Consider the following 19,794-nt stretch of genomic DNA (forward strand, 5'->3'; position numbering starts at 1 on the left):
GAAGGACCTGAGTGGGCAGGGTCCTTTTGTAGCCCCAAGAGCTGGCTCCGGCCCCAGTGGCTTCACGTGGGAGGGCGGGGCAGGTCCTGCTCTTCCCCTCACCCGGGTAAACAGTGGGCACTGGCTTGGAGCTGGCCAGCCGCCGGCGACAGGCAGAGATGGGCATAGCTGCCAGTCCTGGCCTGGGGGGACCCTCCTGCCATGGCCCCCACCCCTGCAGCTTCGCTGCTTCTGTGGACCCTGACCCCACGGACTCCCCGGGGCTGCCGGGGCCTCGCTTTCTCGGGAGAGGCCTGGGGGCAGCATCCGCAGCGACAGGACCCAGCCCCGCAGTACAGCCCCCAGCCTGGTACCGCCTCAGACCCTGACTGGGCTTCTGGTTCCGGTTCCTGGCTCCAGGCGGCAGCGGGCCCCGGGGCAACTTGAGTCACACATGGCCTCGTGGCCACCAGGGGTGAAAGTAGCCGTGCCCACTGACTTGCCCCCAAAAATCACCCCACCAGGTGGGCTGAGATGGCCCCATAGCGCAGCAAAGACCTGGCCCCAGACCGCGGGTGTGTGGGCATCAGGTCCTTTGGGGCGGGGCAAACGGTGCTGAACTCTCCGCACGAGACGGCCACATGCCCCACGGACCAGCAGCTCCACTGACTGCAAGTGGGCCCGACCCGGAGGTCCCCGCTGGGGACGGAGGCGCAAAGCCTGGGCTGGGCCGTTCCGAGCATCTTTCCTGCACGGAGGGGCCCGTCCCAACCTGGTTTTCGGTCTCTGAGTCGTCCCCTCCCCGTGCCCTGACTTGGCCCTGGTCCTGTGAGAGAGAGCACTGCGCGCATCAGGGGGATCGTGGGGGAGCAAGGGGGAGCCTGTGGGAGCAGGAGCAGGAGCCTGACGGGCGTGAGTGAGTGCGGCCCCCAGCAGAGCCTGCTGCTAACCCCCACCCCAGGCTCCCCTACTGGGCCTTGGAGCCGGACACCGGGTCACCCGCAGCTGAGCAGGGCAGCGGGGTCCCCGGGGACAGGCAGAGTGCACGGACCGGCTCCAAAGTGCTGCAAGTGCTTGGTGAGCAGGACAGGGCACGGTGGGAGGCATGGCCTCAAGGATCTGTGGGCGGGGCCGGGCCCCTGGCTGAGGGGATGTGACAGACGGACGCCTCCCCAAAGGCAGGAGGCACAGGTCCAGCAGGGTCCATGCCGCTGGCACTGGACTCAAGCCAGAGTTCACATGGGACCCCTTGCTCCTCCAAGCCACAGCCGGGCTGCTGGGGGATATGTCCTGCCTGCACAAGGCCGGGCCACCCAGGAAGCTGCAGGCACTGCTCTGCCCGGAGCGGCTGCCCAGGCGCCTCCAGGCCACAGGAGGTCCCTGCCTGGCTTCACTTCCCTTCCCAGGCTCACCCCCCACCATTTCCCGTAAGGCACTGCCCAGGGCTGCTCCGTGACCACAGCCAGGGTCCAAGACAGCCTGGCTGACCCAGGCTTCCTCCTGGGGCGCGACCTGAACCACAGGACCCGGGCTACCGGGCACTTTCTCGTCCAAGCAGGACACCCAGGGAGGCCCCAGGCCTGGCGTCTGCTCACGTCTCAGCTTTTGGGGTTCTTGAGGGACCCCTGGGGAGGCCGCTGGAGTCAGAGCAGGTGTGGGACTGGCCACCTAACCTCAAACATCGGGGCCCTTCTTCCCTGTGACCTTGTGTCCCTGGGCAGTTCTCAGGTAAGCATCTGTCCTCTGAGCACCTGGTGCGTGGCCAGCCTGTCCCCACCATCGCCCATTGAATGGCCAAGCACAGAGCCAAGGCCAAGTCTATGGAGGGGGCCGTGGAAGGGTGAGGGGTTGGGGTTCCCCGGAGCAGCCCGGCAGTGACTCTGCCCCCTGCCCCTTCTCAGAGGGCTTCCTGCTCAAGGAGCGGCGGTATGGGGACAGGGCGAGGCTGTGGTTGGCTGTGGCCTCTCTGCAGACGGGGTCCGTGGGAAGCTTGGCAGGGAGTAGGTCACACACCGAGGAACCCCGCGGCACGGGGACCATGCCCAGGGACTCACGTAGGGAAAGGCCTGGCCCAGGGCAGTGGCCCCAGAAGCCTTTGTTCCCCTGGGGTCCCTGAGGACCACACGGCCACTGCCAGGACCCCAGCCCCAGGTCTGATAGTGATGGGCTTGCTGGACTCCAGGGAGATGGGGTCGGGCCCTCATAGGATCTAGCCAGCCTTGCCCTGCAGACGAGAGGAGTGGCGTGCAGCCCTTGGCTGTGTCCCCGAGTGGGGCTCTTGCTGCCACTGCTATCACTGGGCCACTCAGATTTGGGACAGGAAGTGGCCATCAGACGGCCCTCTTTGTCACCGGTGGCTGGACCGAGGCTGACCCCAGCGAGGACGAAGCCCCCCCGGCAGGATCTGGCCTGAGCAGGGCCCCACGGGGCCAAGGGTCCCACAGGGGGGCATAAGGCCGTCTCCCCTCTGGGGGTGAGGTTGAAGATGAGACCCAGGCTCTGTCATTTCTTGGACTTCCTGTATATTTAATGAGTGCCGGATCGTGGCTCCCCCGAAGCACATTGAGTCTCACACCGCGGCAGTTAATGGGGCGGTGCCCACCTCTCCTGGCAGTGCCCAAATTCCTGCCTCCCAGGACGCCCCCCGAGGGTTGTGGGAGTGGCCCTGGCCAGCCCCCACACCCCGCGCAGGCACTGAGATCGCTGGCGTCACAGATGGCAAAACGGGCATTTGCGGAAGGGTTACCGCTTGTCCCGGTGATAGGGAGTGATTTCTCAACCGGGACAGGCCGTGTCCCTCGCAACCCCGAGGAGGAAGTGGGCAGTGGGCTGGGGCTCTGGGAGCCACTGATAGCGGCCGGATTATCTGCGGGCACTGTTGACGCAAAGGGCAGGTGTGGGCCCGGGTGTCTCCTGGCCAGGCGCTTCCTCATAGGGACAAGGACCACTGATCTCTCCCTGCGTGGCCCTGGGGCCCCAGGGAGAGCCGTCCGCGGTGCCCACAGCTGGGCTCAGCCTCCTGGCCCTGGTGGGCTGAGACCCTCGCTGCCCGATGGGCTAGGTAGGGGTCAGGGGTGTGCTCTCCCGTGAGAGAGAAGGGGAGCCGAGAGTAAATTTGGTTTTCTGGTGGGGCTGCCCTGATTTGAAACCTTTGTGTGTGTGTTTATTTATCTGAATCACTGAACAAACAGAATTCCTCTGGAGAGCTGGGCTGGCTGCTGGGCCCTGGCCCCGAAGGTCCACGGTCTGGCCGAAGGACGGGTCCCCCCCATCCCCCACCCCATGTGCCCAGCACCACCCCATCCACAGAGGGCCCCACCCCGCCCCCGTAGCCCCAAGGGTCTGTGACAGTGGGGGCGGCCACTGTCCACTGGTAGGGGGTTCCCCGAAGGTGAGCACATTTGTGTTCTGGGGTCAGGGGAGGCTCACACACTAGCCCTCCCCTGTCCCCCTCCCCTGTCCCCTGTCCCCGGGTGCTGGGGCCTGCCTAAGGGGGACAGAATGTGCTGCCCCCCCCTCCCTGCGGCTCCCATGGCATGTGGGCCACGGAGCAGCCTCACGGCAGGGGCGCAGGGTCCGTCTAATACTCCCAGCAAACCTGAAAGGTCTTTATCACAGCATAAAGTCCTATTTGCAACAATTACAACGTCACCTCCGGGTATAGCCTCAGAGAACTGGAGGCAGGGTCAGGGGACACATGCGTCCCCACATTCGGAGCAGCGTTACTCACAACAGTGGAAACGCAGAAGCAGCCCCCGCATCCATCCATGGACGCGCAGATACACATGGTCCGTCCACACACCGGACTGTCCCTCGGCCTGAACACGGAGGGACACACAGACACCTGCCACAGCTGATGGACCTGGGAGACGTGGTGAGGAGTGAAACAGGCCAGACACAGGGACACATACTGCAGGATACCACCCAGATGGGGTCCCTGGAGTCTCCGGATTTGCAGGGACAGAGAGTGGACGGTGGGCGCCCGGGCCGAGGGAGGGACGGGAGTCGGTGTCTCAGGGAATGGATTCTCGGGAGGTTAGAAGCTTCTGGAAACAGACGGCATTTTGTTACATGTATTTTACCACAATTTTTCTTAATTGGAAAAAATGTTAAGCAAAACCCCGCCTGGAGACAGTGACTGGATGCTCAGCAGACCCTGCAGACCGAAAAGGAGTCTGCAAACTCTGGCGCCCAGTGGTGGCCCCCGGGGGTCCTCCTGCTCTCAGCCCCGTCCAGCCCCCCTAGCCAGAGGGGCTTCTGCTCCTACCAATTCCCAGGTTCCCATCAAACACCAATAAAGCAGCCAGGTCTCGGGTAAGTCCGCAAAGGCCACAGCGTGGAGCGAGCTGAGGCAGGCGAGCTGAGGCTCAGAGGGCTCGCGGGCGCCAGCACCACAAGCTCTCGTGCCCAGGGCTCGCACTCAGCAAAGCAGGGGCGTGCGGACACTCAGGCACACCAGGATTCTCTGAGGAATTCCGTGCGGGCGCTCTGCACACACGTGCTTGGGGTCATTGCCCCCCGGGCCCCCACCCTGCACCGCGTCTGGACGGTGACACCCCGCCCCCTTCTGCCTGGCTCCTGGGGGGCGGGGACAACACTGTCTTCCTCTGGCAGGACCAGAGACGCAGGAGCCAGGGGCCCAGGCAGCCAGGCAGTGACCCTGAGAGAGAGACCCTCGCGGCCTGGGGGACCGGGGTTTGTAAAGAGGCAATGGCGAGTTGCAGAAGGAAATCACCAAGGGGACAGTGGGGCTGCGGCTTCCTCCCAAAACACATCCCCCAGCCAGAGAGCTGAAGCACGGCGGAGGCGTCCCGGGAGCAGTGCTGGGGGGGCCCTGACCCCCTCCCTGACAGACCCCAGGAGCTTTCGGGAGCCCTGGGGGCAGCAGAGGCCCCCCGCACCAGCCCGTCTGGCCTCTACTCCCAAGGCCAGACACAGCCTCTCACCCTGGACCCGAGGCCAAGGCCACACAGAGGCAGGGAGAGCAGGCACCGGGGGGCCCTGATGGGCTGCAGACCCCCCCACCCCACCCGGCTCAGAGGCTCAGGCTGGGCAGGGAAGCCCTGTCCCTGTGGCCCTGGAGCCGAGGCAGCTTAGAGCATCTACCCCGGTCCCCACAAGCCGCAGCCCCGGGCGGACAGGTGTCACCCCGTTCCCCTCCGTGAGCACCTCACTCTCCACTCTCTTCTCTACCCATGAGGGGCCCTGCCCTGGCTTTCCTGGGGGATACAAGTGCCCCAGTCAGGGCACAGGAGGCTCCCATGCGTCCAACCCAATGGCGGGTGTGCCTGCGCCACTGGCTCTGCCCGTCCGTCAGGCAAAGACAGGGTGGCCCTGTGCACGGCTGTGTCCAGGCCGCTCTGCCTACCCCCGCCTCTGTGTCAGTTTCTGGCACGTGGTGTTTTCATTTTCACGCGGCTCGGTGTGTCACTGGGCTCCCCCGGCTCCCCCTCCCAGCCCGTGGATTACTTAGACCGCATTTCGGAGCGCTTGGGGGTTCCTGGCTAACTCTCCGTTGCCGGCTCCAAACTCTGTCGTCAGAGACAAACCCTGCCCGGTTCGGTTTCCATCATGTCCAGGTGCAGAGCTTTGTTCCGTGACCAGGATGTGGCCCACCTCGGTCCACGCCCTGTGGGCGCCCGGGGGGCGTGTGCGCTCTGCTGCTGTTGGCTAAGCGCCGGTCAGCTCCTGCCTGCCCACGGGATTAAGTTCCTCCATATCCTTGTTAACTTCCTGACCGGCTCTTCTGTCCGCTGTGGGAAGGGGCGTGTGGCATCTCCTCAAGGAATTGTCAGTTTGTGTAAGTCTCCCTTCGGTTTCGTCTGTGCTCCGTTCACATAGTTCACAGCTTTTAGGGACCCTCTTCTGGGGAGCGGCTCTCTGCTCCTTCCTCAGACGACGTCCCGTCTTCTGTCCACTGATGTGTCCCTGGCTGGGAGGGGCAGGGCTGCATGGGCACAGCTCCCCTAGCCCTGGGGGACGGGCTCATCTTCCTGCCCTGACTCTGCCGGACCTCCAGCCAGAGTGTGGGATGTGCCCCGGCAGCCTGGCGGGAGTGGGAGACTGACCCCGCTCAGCCTTCACATTTTGCTCCTGCAGTCGGGCAGCTGCTGGGCTGGCATCTGAGCCCCCTGAGGGGCTCAATCGGTGACACTTCAGCCTCTGGCTCAGGTCATGATCCCAGGATCCTGGCCCGGAGCCCCACGTCGGGCTCCCTGCTCGGCGGGGAGCCTGCTTCTCCCTCTCCCTCTGCCCCGCTTGTGCGCTCGCTCTCTCTCTCATTCTTTCTGCCAAAAAAAAAAGAACAGTCTGATTTCATTTACCCGCCTCCTCAATGTTATTAGTGTTATATATTTAACTACTACATGTGTCATAAACTCCTATAACTAATTGTTTAATTTAAAGATCTACTAGTCCTTGTGGGCACCTGGGTGGTTCACTGCATTAAAGCCTCTGCCTTCGGCTCAGGTCATGATCTCAGGGTCCTGGGATCGAGCCCCGCATCGGGCTCTCTGCTCGGCGGGGAGCCTGCTTCCTCCTCTCTCTGCCTGCCTCTCTGCCTACTTGTGATCTCTGTCTGTCAAACAAATAAATAAAAATCTTTTTAAAAAATTAAAAATTAAAAAAAAAGATCTACTACTTCTGTAAAGAAAGTAACAAACATTTTTCTCATTTATATTTACCCACATACTACAGTCTCTATTAGGTCTATATGACATCTTTGATCTGTAAGTGATTTAGAACTCACTATGTCACTTGATTTTCAAATACTTCCTCGCTGCCTTATTGGTACTGGTTTTCAGTTAATTTCTAGTTTGGTGAGAAGGCGTACTGTAATGATTTCAGTCCTTGGAAACTCATTGAGCTGTATTATAGCCTGGTGGTGTTCTCGAGATCTTGATGAATGGTCCACATGGGCATGTAAAGGACATGTATTGGGGACTCCTGGGTAGATTGAAAACACTATAGGTCAAGTCCACCCATGGTGTCTTTCAGATCTTTGCCAGCCTCACTGAATTTTTGTTTATTTGCTTTACCAATTACTGAGGGGGGAAAGGTTAAATTCTCCAAATCTGATGGATGTATCTGTTTTTCCCTTAAATTTTGTCAATTTTTACTTGGTGTGTTTTGAACCTTTGTCATTAGGCATATACATAGCTAACATTGTCACGCTTTCCTGTGAACTGGCACTTTATCATTGTAAAATGACCCTTTTTATCTCTGGTAATAGTCCTTGTCTCGAAGTCTCCTGTGTCTGATAGTAATGTAGCCACTTGGGCTTCCTTGTGATTCTCAATCACAGGGCATACATGCTCCCATCTTTTCACTTTTAACCTCTCTGCATACATATGTTTACAATGTGTCTCTTACAGGCAGATTATGGTTGGCCCATGCTTTTATGTATCCAATCTGAAAATAATTGCCTTTTTAATGGGAGAGTTTCATCCACTTACATTTATTGTAAATTTTTATATTATTGGATTTATATCTACCACTTTATTATTTGTTTCCTCTGTATGCTATGTGTATCTTTTCTCCTGGCCACTTTGAAGATTTTCTTATACTTTTTTTAGCACGTTGACTATCATGTGCTTACATGTGATTTTTTTATCATTTATTCTCCTTAGGGTTTGCTCCTTGGAACTAAGATCCTTAATTTTTAGTCAAATTAGAAAACATTTGGTCATTTTTTTCCCTTCAAATATGTTTTCTATCATCTTTTTCCTCTCTTCTCTATAATCAACTTAACTTCTGACATTATCTCAGGTCACGGAGACTTTTTAGAACAAGCATTTCGTCTTCATTCCTCAGTGTAGATCATTTCTACTCACCTCCTCCAAACTTGTTGATTCTTCCCTGTGCACTACCCTATCTTCTGTTAATGATGACTCATTCATAGCCATTACATGACTATTTTATTTCAGATTTTTTTTTTCAGTTTTAGGGTTTCCACTTGGTCATTTTCCAGAGTTTCTCCTGAACTTCCTCATCTCTTTTCCTTCCGTTATATCCATGTTCCTCGGAAGTTACTTCACATCCTCATAATGGCTTTTTAAAAAATTGCGTTGTAATTTCAAAACATAATCTCTGTGGGGTTCTCTTCATCTCGGCTGTGGGTCACACTCTCACGCTGTGCCCTTCTCACCTCGTGTGTGACACATGGCAGAGACTTAGATTCTGTCATCTTCACTGCAAGAGTGTTCTGTTTGGTGCTAGCAGGAGGCAAATTATTGGTGGATTGGTGATCTTGGGGAAGATGCTTTAGGCTCTGTTATCTGGACATCGTTCAGTTTTGTGTCGGGTTTCAGTGACTCCAAGCCACAGGTCCTGTCCTTACCCCAGACGCAGTGCTGATGGAGTTTTAATGGGAAGTGCAAGCCATCCATCAGGTGTCTCAAAGGTGGCCGACTTCAACTCCAGACTCGTGCCTCTGTCAGCCGTCCACTGTTTCTTTCCACCGCACTGCTAGAGTTGCTCCCGACTATGTGCCATGTTTAAGAATTCAACCAATAACCTATGGCTGCCTTGTTTCCATACCTTCCTTCCTAACTTTCAGTCTCTCAGCAGCCTTGAGCTTGGACCTGAGACTCCTGAGTCCCATGAGCAAGCCGCATTTTCCTTGAGCGCTGCCCAGAGTGCTTGCAACTCGGGGCTGTTCTTCCAGGGGAAGCCAGCAAAATGTGGACCATTCCTCTTTGGCTTCTCTTTCTCAAGGGCAGTACGCATCTGGTTGCCATCTGCTATTAGTTGCTCCCCATACTTAAAACTGTCATACTTTATCTTCCGACTCAAGTGTATCCTCCTTACTGGCAGGCGTGCTAGTCTGATATGACCTGTTCCAAAAACACTGACCACTCACACCAGTTCATCCTGTCATCCTTTTCTTCTTTATTCTAAAGAACTTTTGACGTTGTCCACACTACTTGTTCAATGCTGTGCACCGTCCCCCTGCTCTGTACTGGTTTTGCCCGAGACACCCGCTCTCCCTTCTGTTTCCTTCATACCCCTGCCTGATGGTCGCCCTCTCGCATCTCGGTCTGTTACCTTTCTCATCCATCTTTCACTTTTGGCTTCGCTGAGTCAATGTTTCTTGAATTAATATTATCTAAAATATACTTCATTTTCCTTTTTATTTTTTCCCTCCAAAACTAAGCCCCCCACTTCCCAAGGGAAATGTCTGCTGTAATAGTAATGAATCTTTCCACTTTAGGTGGTTTGACTTGTTCGTTGCTTGCTTGTTTTGAGATGGCTTCTCCTGACCTCTGGTATGTCCCTACTCATAAGGGCCATGGGTTCAACTCATTCCCAGACTCACGAGTCAGGTAGGTTATCAGTCAGTGACGACATAGGACATGACCACATCTTCCCCCCAGGCCCAGCCTCTTCACTCAAGCCCTGCAGGTGAGACCCACCCTGGAGACGGTCTGACGCTAGTTAGGGGCAGGGGGAACAGGCTGACACTGGGCTGTGGCTCTAGGTGCGTGTGATAAGGGTAGGGAAGGGTGCGTCTAACATGGCCCTTAGAAGGAAAGCCACAGGGCAGTCCCTGAGAATCGGCCCCAGCCAGGTGGGTCTTCCGGAGCTTCACGGCGGGAGAGGGACGGTGGGGTAGATCCCCGGCCTGAGCCCAGGACCATGGCCCTGGCTATCCCTCCTTTGGCCCCTCAGGAGGCTCCCAGAGGTCTCAGAGACACGGGGAGCTGGCTCTGAGAGCTTCTGCATCTTTGTCCAGGTCCCCTCCCCACTGCCTGGGGCTGGACCTGTCTAGACTACAGGCTCCTCAGCCCACCTGGCTTTTGACCCCCTGAGACCCTCAAGCAGAAGCCAATGCTGCAGACGAAGGGGTGTCTGCTTTCCTCTCCCCAGCTGGTGACTTCACCCTGGCTCTGGGCCAGCCTTGGGGCCCTGGGCCCTGTCTCCCAGTGGGACAGAGGCTGGAGCAAGTTCCCAGGAGGCCTGGGCATTCCTGGGGCTCGGGCTGAGGGCCCAATCTGGGAGCTTGACCTCAGAACCCCATCCCCTATCTGCAGACACAGAAAAGGGGAACAGGAGGTCGAGGACAGACTCCAAGACTTCGCTGCCTGCAGGGGGGTGAGGCGGGTCTCATGGGGGTGTCCCAGCTAGGCTCGGATGCAGAGTATGGCTTACAGGTAGACATGGGGCTGGAAGTGGGCAGGCATCCTGGGGGCCAAGATTCAGAACGGGCATGGTCAGAGGGTGAAGAAGTGGGAGGAGGAAGGGGCTCCTCGGTGCCCTGGGGAGGTCTCAGCCTAAAGCCCCAGCATCGGAGGGTTAGCCTCCCACGGCCATGGGGCGGGGGTGAGCCGCGCTGCCCGTTGGTGGCCTGGGCACGCCCACCCCACCCGGGCCTGCCAGCTCCACCTAAGACAACATCCTGGGCCCGATAAGGCCAATTTCACGCACTGGGGTGCACACAGCCTTAATCTGCCAGGTCATCCAGGCCAGGCCCAAGAGAAGCCCACACCAGGCGAGGACAGGGGAACAGGGAAGGGCTCACTCTACTGCCCCAGCGCAGCTGTCCAGCAGGGTAACCCCCCTTCCCGGTAGGGGTTACCTTGGAGCTATGCCCACCTAAAGAGCAGCTGGGCCAGGAGGGACCTCCATCCATGGAAGTGGCCAGGCCCCTGGCTGGCGGGGATGCCCATATGTGGCAGGAAAATGTCAGGACCTCTAACCCCTTCCTGGACGGCCGGACACAGACCAGTCTTGCAACCAGGACCAAGTCCCTGGACCCCTTCTCCATCATGCAGCTGTGGGCAAGGGGGCATTCGCTGGGTGACTCTGGGTCTCCATTCTCTGGCTGGACACTGAGAGCACTGGGGCAGGCGCATCATGGCCCCGGGCTCCTCCCCGGGACTGGGCACTGGGCACGCAGAGGGAGGAAATGAGATGCCTGCCCACAGAGCTGTCTGCCAGGGTACAGGGCATGGGGAGAGGGAGAGCTTCTCCCTGTCCCGTGGGGTGCAACAGGTTGGTGGGTGCAGGAAGTGGTTCCAAGGTGGGAGCTGAAGGGGGTAGGCCCCAGGAAAACCATCTGGGAGTGAGGCCAGCATGCCCGCACCCTGCAAGCTGCTTGGGAGCAGACAAGGGGGCACCGAGAAGTGACTGGCACGGTGGGCACCGTGGAGTGACATTGGGCCGCTCTAGGACCACAGCCCCGTCCCCTCCCTCGGGCCCTGGAAGCACTGGCTATGAGACTAGGCCAACCTCCCCGGGAGCAGCCCACCGCCCCCACAGCCCGCTTCCTGGGCACACGGGCCCAGCCCCTCGTCCCCGCCCCGATGTCCCCAAGCACCAGGACTCCCAGGCCGGTGCATCTACCCACAGAGACGCCCCTCACCCCACAGGTGGTGCTCCCCACAGCCCTGCCCACCCCTGCTCGACCCCTCGGATGGGCCAGTGTCTGTTGCTCCCTCTGTGTCCAGAGAAAGGCCTGCCCGGCTCCCGGCAGCAGGTGACCACTGCCGCTCAGGGATTTACTCCACGGACGCAAAAGTAATTGGGCTGAACAAGGCACATTCTGTCGCCGACCCAGAGCGTGTCAAAGAGCAAAAGCTCCACAGAGGCCCACTGGCCAGCGACTTCGCCCCTGGGCATTGCCCCACGTGCTGTGGGACTGGCAGGAAGTGTGCTGGGGACCCGGCGGGTCGGGCCCCTGCTGGGACACTGTCTACGCCACACTGCTGGTTGTCGCCCTCAAGAGCGGCTGGGTCCTTCCAGCGGAGGGCCTCCTCTGGCAGGTCGACCCAGCGCAGGGTCCAGCTCGGGGAGTCCCCAGCGTCCCCCCACCTGGAAGAGCCGGTGCGCCCATGGAGCGGTGCCCGCACACAGAGGCTGCTGCCGCTGGTACTGGGCGCAGTTGGGGACAAAGCCTGCTGGCCTTTCTGGCCTGGGGTTGCCGGGTGCCTGGCACCTCCCATCCTGCCCCAGGGGACAGCACTGGCCAAGCTGACTTGAGGGGGTGTGGCGGGGCGCGGCGTCCCCAAGCAGACAGGTACAGGAAGGTCACGCCTGCTCTCCACCCGCCCCCACCGCCCACCAGCGCAGCCGGCCTCTGTCCACCGCGGGCAGTGCCAGGAGGGGCCTGTGTCACGCTGGCCAGCAGACCCCAGTTCCCTGGCTGGCTGTGGACTGAGGAGGCCGCGGGCCCCTCACCAGACCGTTCCACTCTCCTGCCCCCAAACTCCTTCATTCCTTCCTCGGCGTCTGTCCCACACGTTGGTGCGTCTCCGCCCTCTGGAGCACGCTGGGGCTCGGGGGACAGACGACTCACACGCACTGGCAGTGTGAAGGGGCAGCTTCGGGTCAGCGCTGGGAGCCGGGGGGGCCCTGACCCCGGAGAGTCCTTGGGAGGCTTGAGGCCAAATTCCAGGCCCCAATCACTGGGCCCGAGCTGGGTGGACGCAGTGTGTTCTGAAGGGCTCACCCGTGAGGCCGCAGGCCTGCTGCATGGGCCCGTCCCTGTCCCTGGGGCCACCTCACGGACCACGCTCACCTGCTCGGCCCAGAAAGTCGGCCCTTTGCACCCCTCCCTCCCCGTCCCGGGCGCTCCGCGGGGACTTAGTGCTGCTGAGTCCGCACTCACAAACCGCCAAGCTGGTGAATTTTATGTTAAGTGGTTTTTGCCTCAGGTAAGAGAGAGAGGGAGAGGAACCCCTCTGGCTGAGGCAGCGGGCGCAGGCACGGAAGGCACCCGCTCTGCTCGGCATGTGACACACCGGCCGCCGCCCACACGAGAGGACAGGACCGCGTGGGCCTGCAGATCGAGAGGCCTGGGGACTTGGGGGCTCCGCGGACACGCGTCCTGGCGGCCGTGGGTGGGAACACTCTCCTTCTCTCGTTCAGCAAACGGGGGTTGAGCTCGACCATGCAGCAGGCACCGCTGTGCCCAGGGGAGCGCTCGTTCTGCCCGGAGCCCTTGACCCACGGGGGGCTTCCTGGGGAGCCGTCTGAGCAGGTGTTCTTGGCAGAGGGGGCCTGCCTCCGGGAGGCCGGGCCCCAACCACGGCCTTTGCTGAGGGTTGTGGTGGATTAATGGGCGTTTGATGACAGCGCAGGATGACAAAGCCAAGGGCTCCGGCCCCGGGGCTAATCCAGGATCTCCACAGCGCAGGGCACAGCGGTTCCGGGTTCCCTGGGGAAGCCTGAGTCACAGGCTGCGGCCCCGTGGGGTTCACAGGCCTGTTAGCCATGTACTTGGCACCAGGACAGCAAAAGTCACGTTGGAAAATGCGGTCTCTGGTCCCCTCCTCCCTGGGAAAACAAAGGCCTGGTTCATCGGTGCCTTCGGGGACATGCCCTGGGCTGGAGAGGCCAGGTCCTGGCGGGAAGGAGGGGAAACATGACTCAGCCGCGACCGAACCCTGGGCCATCGGAGGCTGACCAGTGTCCCAGGAGCCACTGCTCAGGCCTCAGTCACGAAGGGGCTAGGGCACTGGGGGCCGACAGCTGGACCGAGGGTCTCCAGATGCCCCTTCTGAACAACCCCCCCCCACGATGCCCGGGGCCGATCTCAAGGCCTGGGCTCTCACCCCTTCTGGCAGGTCGGGCCCGGTGGGCAGAAGCCCGTGGCCCAGAGCCAGGTTTCCCCAATGGCCAGACTGCCTCCACGCACCGTCCCTGGGGCTGGGCTGCCCGGCAGAGCACATCCCAGCCAAGGCCCAGGAGGACAAGGGACAGGCAGGAGGTGGCCCCACCCCTGGACCTCACAGCTCAGGGGACAGGATGGCAAATAGTAGTCACACGGGTGGTGACCAGAACATTCAGCAGAGTCTCGGACCGCCGCCGCCCCAGGCAGCCCCCGTGCAGGGCGCTGGACCGCGGGATACTGGACTCAGGGACCTTGTCCTGCCACCCCCCAAGGGCTCCCAGCAGCCACCCACGCCAGCCCACTGGGCTGGAGACCATCCCCTTGCTGTTTAACGACCGCTATGTGGGGTGCTCAAAGCAGAACTCCCTTCGGGGCACCTGTGGGGCGGCGGAGAGGCCATCGGTCCACCTGCAGAACTCACACCCGCCCTTTCCGGGGCCCCCATGACCAGGCCCACAGGAGCGGCCCGGGGAGAGCAGGACCTCGCTGGCCCTCCCCGTCGTGTTGCAGGACAGGAAACCTGGGGTCACCAGAGCAAGTCTTCGGGTTTACGTGAGCAGCGAGGAACATGTGGTCTGCCCAGCCCGGCCTTTGTCCAGCCCTGGCTGTGCCCAGGGCCTGGAAGGAATTGGGGAGGGGGGCGTGCGTACTGGCAGGTCAAACAGAGGCAAGGGCCCCAGATGTCAGGTCACGGCGTTTGGGGCCCGAGCAGCCCTACCTCGCCTGCTCAGCTGAGGCCAGGAGGTCCGTCAGAGGGACAGTCCCCTGGCTTGCCCTGTGCCCAGCTTGCAGCCATCTGGGGCAATGTGGAAGGGCAGAGCCTGCCGGCCACTGTCCCTCCCCAGCAGGGCCACCGCCCCCAGAACGCACAGGGTTCACTCTGCCTTGGCCCCCACCGACCGCGAGGGGTGGCATTGGCGGGGACAGGCCAAGGCCAGGCTGTGGCGCACAGGTTCCTAGCTGCCCTCGAGGCCAAGGCAGAGGACAGACACCCCACGGTGCGGGCCCAGGATGGTGGAGAACGGGCCACACAGCCCTTCCTACGAAGCCCCCTGCCGCCACCCCCGCCACGCCCCAGGATCCGGTGGAGACGCTGGGGAGCGCGGTTTCCACGGGTCCAACCTTCGCCGCGCCCCTGTCATATGAACCACGGGGCTGCCACGGGTGGAATGAGCCTGCCGGCATCCCCAGCTGCCCAGGCCGGACCCAGGAGCCGGACCTGCAGGGCCCCCAGCCCCAACCGAGCCAGACCTAGGATGGAGCCAGCACAGCCCCGGCAGGCCACACTGAGCAGCCCCAAGCTGCTGCCTCCGGGTCCTGGGGCCTGTCCCCTCCCATGGCCGCTCGCCCTTCTCTTGGCGAGTCACCCCACGGGCCGGGCCTGGGCCGGGCAGCAGGGATGAAGCTGCCGTGGTCCCCGAAGCCCCTGCCCTGTCTCCGGGACAGCTCGACCCCAGCCAGACCAGGCCACTGTCCCCTTGCACTCGGAAGGGACCTGGGTGAGGATGTGTGGGCGCTGCTGGGAGGGACGGTCCCAGAGCTGGGGCTTGCGGGGGGCTGTCCATCCCCACCCCCTGAACTGTGGGGCTGTCCCCACGGTGCTTCCTGTTTGCACATGGGGCCTGGCCTGGCCACCCCGTTGGGTTCTGAGATTGATGGGGTTTTAGTGAAACCTCACTGATGACGCACTCGCTGCTTAGCACCAACGTGGGAACTGGTCTAGGAAACAGACACACAGAGACGCAGAAGGGCGCAGAGACAGAGCCCGAGGCTGCTTTGCTGGGGGGCAGCTGAGCGGGAAGGGGCAGCAGGAGGCCGCGGGGACGCAGGCCAGTGAGGACCCGCCACTTCTCCCAGCCTCGTCCCGGCCCGGCTCCCAGCCGTGGGGGTCGGCAGTCAGCCGCGGTGCCCGTGGGCCGAGGGGAAAGATGTGTATCGGGGCCATAATGACGATGACCAGCCAGGGCCATGGGCCAGACCCCCCGGCATATGCTCCCCTCAACCTCCTGCATGCGCCCGGGCGGCTGGGTCGGAGCTCCCACAGCTGCCCAGCCCGGCTCCAGCAAGGGCCCAGCCCGGGGGTCTGCTCAAGGGGACACATCAAGGTGGGCCTGAGAGCCTGGGCTTGTCACTCCTTCCTCCCTCAGACTCTGGGATCCCCCAACAACTGAAAAGGGGCTTCCGACAAGCCCACACGGTCCATCCACATGCCGGACTGTCCCTCAGCCTGAACACGGAGAGACACGCTGACGCCTGCCACAGGATGGACCTGGGGGATGGGGTGCGGAGTGACTATGACGCAGAGGGACAAACACTGCAGGATCCCACCCAGATGGGGTCCCTGGAGTCTCCGGATTCGCAGGGACAGAGAGTGGACGGTGGCCAGGGGCCGGGGGAGGGAGGGGGTCGGTGTCTCAGGGGACGGAGAGTGGACGGTGGGCGCCAGGGGAGATGGGTGTCAGCATCTCCTGGGGACAGAGTCTCCATTTGGGAGGATGGAAACCCCGGACACGGGCGGTGGGGACGGCCGCACAACAGTGTGAATGTGCTTCGTGCCCCTGAGCCGTGGGCTTACAGACGGGAAGACGGCACGTTTTTTGTATATTTGTATATTTTGTATATTTTTTTTTTTTGTATATTTTGCCATTTCATGAAGAGGAACAACACTGGGGCAGCTACGGGGTTCTACCCCAGCAGTAAAAGACAAACGGCCTCGGAGGGGAGGGACCTGCTCTGTGGGGTGGGGTCTCGTCTGGGCGCTGCTTTCACACAGGAGGCCACCGTGAACACCAGTGAACGGGTATGGGCTGCCTGTGCCGGAAGCCCTGTCCGGCGCCCTTCCCCAGGAGGGTCTTGGCCAGCAGCACTAAGTGGGGTCACAGCGGGGCCCACACTCACTGCAGGGGTCACCCCCCAGGTTCTCAGCATGGGTCCAGTTCCCTCTGGGGTCCTCAAGCAATGGTGGGAGTCGACTCTGCCGGCAGTAGGGGGCAGCTCGGACAGTGGAGGGGGGCAGGCAGCTGGGGTCCAGGCTGCAGAAGGGGCAGTGTCCAGGCTCCCTGGGGAGGGGGCTGGCCGGAGCTCAGGGACAATGGGCAGGGAGGGGGCAGGCCGGCCCCATACACCACTGCTCACCTTGCAGAGCTGTGGCAAAGCCCGTCCCTGTCGTGGGCAGACCAGGAGTGCCTCGCAGCCGTGCAGGATAGTGGACAGTGGCTGGAGAGCTCGCTGAGCCCAGACAGGCAAAGTGCAGTGAAGCGGCGCTGGCCCGGGGACAGCCCAGTGACCGGCTCCGGCCGCCGGGAGGAGCCCGCTGCCTCTCTGGACCTCCCCCCTCAAAGAAGCCGGCTGACAAGTGAGATCAGAGGTGGACATGCCCAAGCCCCCGCCGACTGCAGGGAGGGAGCCCAGGAGCAGGGCTGGGGGGACCACGCTGGCCGCAGGGCGTGACCCAGGAGCAGCAGGGCTGGGGGGACCACGCTCGCCGCAGTGCGTACCCGAGGCCGCACTCCCGTTTCCGCCAGCTCGCCCTCTGTGAAGTGAAGATGAGGATCGACCCCCAGCTCGCCGTGCAGACCCAGTGGCTCTGCCCCTGGCCCAAGGCATGAGCGGGCGCGTGCTCCGCCTGCCCCGTCCCCGCCTGTCCCCCGAAGCACCTCGGCTGTGCGGAAACCGCACGGCCGGCTCTGGGTTCCCAGCGGGCACCCGCTCCTCCCTCCCGCGCCACCGCGGCGTGGGGCAGCCCGCGAGGGTCCAGCAGCGCCGCCGCCTCCTGCGCTCCACCGGGAGTGACCGGAACACGCCGCGAGGACCGGCCGTGCCGCGCGGTGCCCGAGAAGCACCGACAGATCCACCGGCCACGAGGGGGTTCCCGCTCCGCCCACGTGTCCGTCGGGAGAGAAAGCCTCCGCGGCCCCACGCTGGAGACCGGCCGCTTCCTCTGTCCCTGGAGGCCGGCGGCTTCCTCCGGAGCCTGCGGGTGCGGCGCTGCCCGTCGACGCCCCCTGCTGCTGCCCCGCGGCGCTGCACCTCCCGCCGGCCCACCGGCCAGGAGTGTCCTTGGATCCTGGGAAAGCCCCACTTGGTTGGGGTCGTTGGGACGCGCGGTGCGGAGCGGGGGGGTTGGTGCACAGCGAACCCCCCCCAGCCTGAGTGCCTGAACCGTCAGAAGGTGGCGAACAGCCTTGGCCGATTTGGGCAACGGTCAGACTCCTCTCGTCTGGAAGTCGGATTCACCGGCCGTAAGCCGCCTCGGTGGCCGCTGTCCGGTAAATGTCAGCTGCGCCGTCCCATGCCCACCACGGAGCGTGTCCGCGCCACCCTGCGGCCGGTCCCTGCCCCAGGCCCCCGTCCCAGGGAACCATGGCTCTGCCCTCTGCCCCTCAACTGTGTCCGCTCCGGACCCCTCAGCAGGACCCACAGGTCGTGGGTCGCCCACTCCTGCGAGAGGCACCCGTGGTGCACGCCGGCACGAGCCCGTGTTCACCACTCGGACAGCCAGAGCGGCTCTGACTCCAGACAGACGCACCCCTGGAGACGGCGGTGGGGCGACAGCCAGGAGGGGCAGCCGCCTCCGCCCCCCGCCCTGCCTCCTGCTCAAGGAAGCGCTGCTCAGGGTAGGTTCTTTCCACGGAGGCCCCATGACTGAGGGCGGGACGGTGGGACCCAGGGGTCCCCTCACCCGTGGTGCCCGGCAGAGCCCAGGAGGAACACCAAGCATCTGGCTGGACGTCACGTCCCGACAAGGTGACCCCAGAGCCCCTTCGCTCTCTGGGGCCGGGCAGGGGCCCGGGCTCTGCCACCTCCCCCCGTGGTGAAGAATGAGCCCCCGCGAGGCCTGGTGGGCAGCAGGCTGGCCACTGTCCGTTTGTGGTTATGGTCACGATCCCACTGGGAGGGGACGGGCTGGGAGGGCGTCCCAGGCCCTCAACAGACCGAGGCTGGGGCGTAGCCGGAGTCTGAACCGGACAGACCTCTGGAGGCCACACCAGGCCCGTGAGGCCCGCCTGCTGAGAGTGCAAATGCCCCCTGCCCCCTGCCCCCTGCCCCACGGGACACGGTGCCCCCCCCCGGAACCAGGGGCAGCAGCACTGTGAGGCACGCATCTAATCTAGGGGACGCGTGTGGACAGACAACATAGGCCAGTGTGGTCAAGAGAGGCCCTAACCTCTGGACTCTACGTCAAGCCCTGGTGGCCAGGCCCCTCTCCCCAGAGCACCTTCAGGCGCAGCAGGGACCGCGTGGCCCAGCGTCCAAGCTTACAGCAGGAGCAGCTGCCACCTGGCCCTTGATCCACGTCCCGCATCCCCACCGAGCCCCCGACAACGCAGCTCAGGGGCGTGGGCCGGATGAGGCAGCCAGAAGAGCCGGACGGGACGGAGCCTCTCCCTCACTGCCTGTCACCCCTTCCCCTTCCCCACCCCTCCTCCTCTGAAGAGGACGCCCCAGCACCTGCCCGTCTGGTTCTGGGCAGAGGGACCCCAAAAAGAGTGTCCTGGCTGGGCCAGCAGGGCGAGGGTCTGGGGGCTGCCAGGCCCCTGCTCTGCTGAGCCCTCACTGAGAAACCCCAGCTTGACAGAAGGGCACCAGGCTGGGTTCCCCGCACACAAGCTGGAGCACATCTGAGGCCGGGCCCCTGTGGTCTGCTGCACCCAAAGGCTGCGAGAGGCAGGGCACAGAGCCACATCCCCAGTGGGACCCAGGCTGTCAGGGCACAGGAGGAGGGCCCACAGCGGGGCGAGGGTGGCCTCCACACTGGGGTCTCCACACAGACCCCTCCCTGGCTGGAAACCAGACCTGGAGCAGTGCGGGGCCCCCACAGAGCAGGCTCGGGCACTCTCTGCCGGAGAGCCGAGGCCAGGAAGCTGCGGAGAGAGGGCTGGGCGGGCACGGCCAAGGCACTTGCTCCTGGGCAGAGGGCATCCCCAGCAGGGCCCTCACGGACACAGAGGGAGCAGAAGGAGCATCCTGTAAGACGCGAAGAGCTCCCCCAACCCACGGGCTCGGGCAGGGCCAGACTGCCGCGCAGGGCACACAGCGTCCACGCGTCCCTCCAGGGAGCGCCTGCCCGGCTGCCCCTTGATGACCGCTGGTCACCCAGAGCCCCTGCCTCACAGCTGGAGAGCCAGGAGGTGGATGAAGACACTGGCCCGAGGCTGACCATCCTCCCAACCGGATGCAGGCCCTGAGCACCCCCACCCCGT

The sequence above is a fragment of the Mustela lutreola genome, chromosome 1 (assembly GCF_030435805.1).
Source record: "Mustela lutreola isolate mMusLut2 chromosome 1, mMusLut2.pri, whole genome shotgun sequence".
NCBI lineage: Eukaryota > Metazoa > Chordata > Mammalia > Carnivora > Mustelidae > Mustela > Mustela lutreola.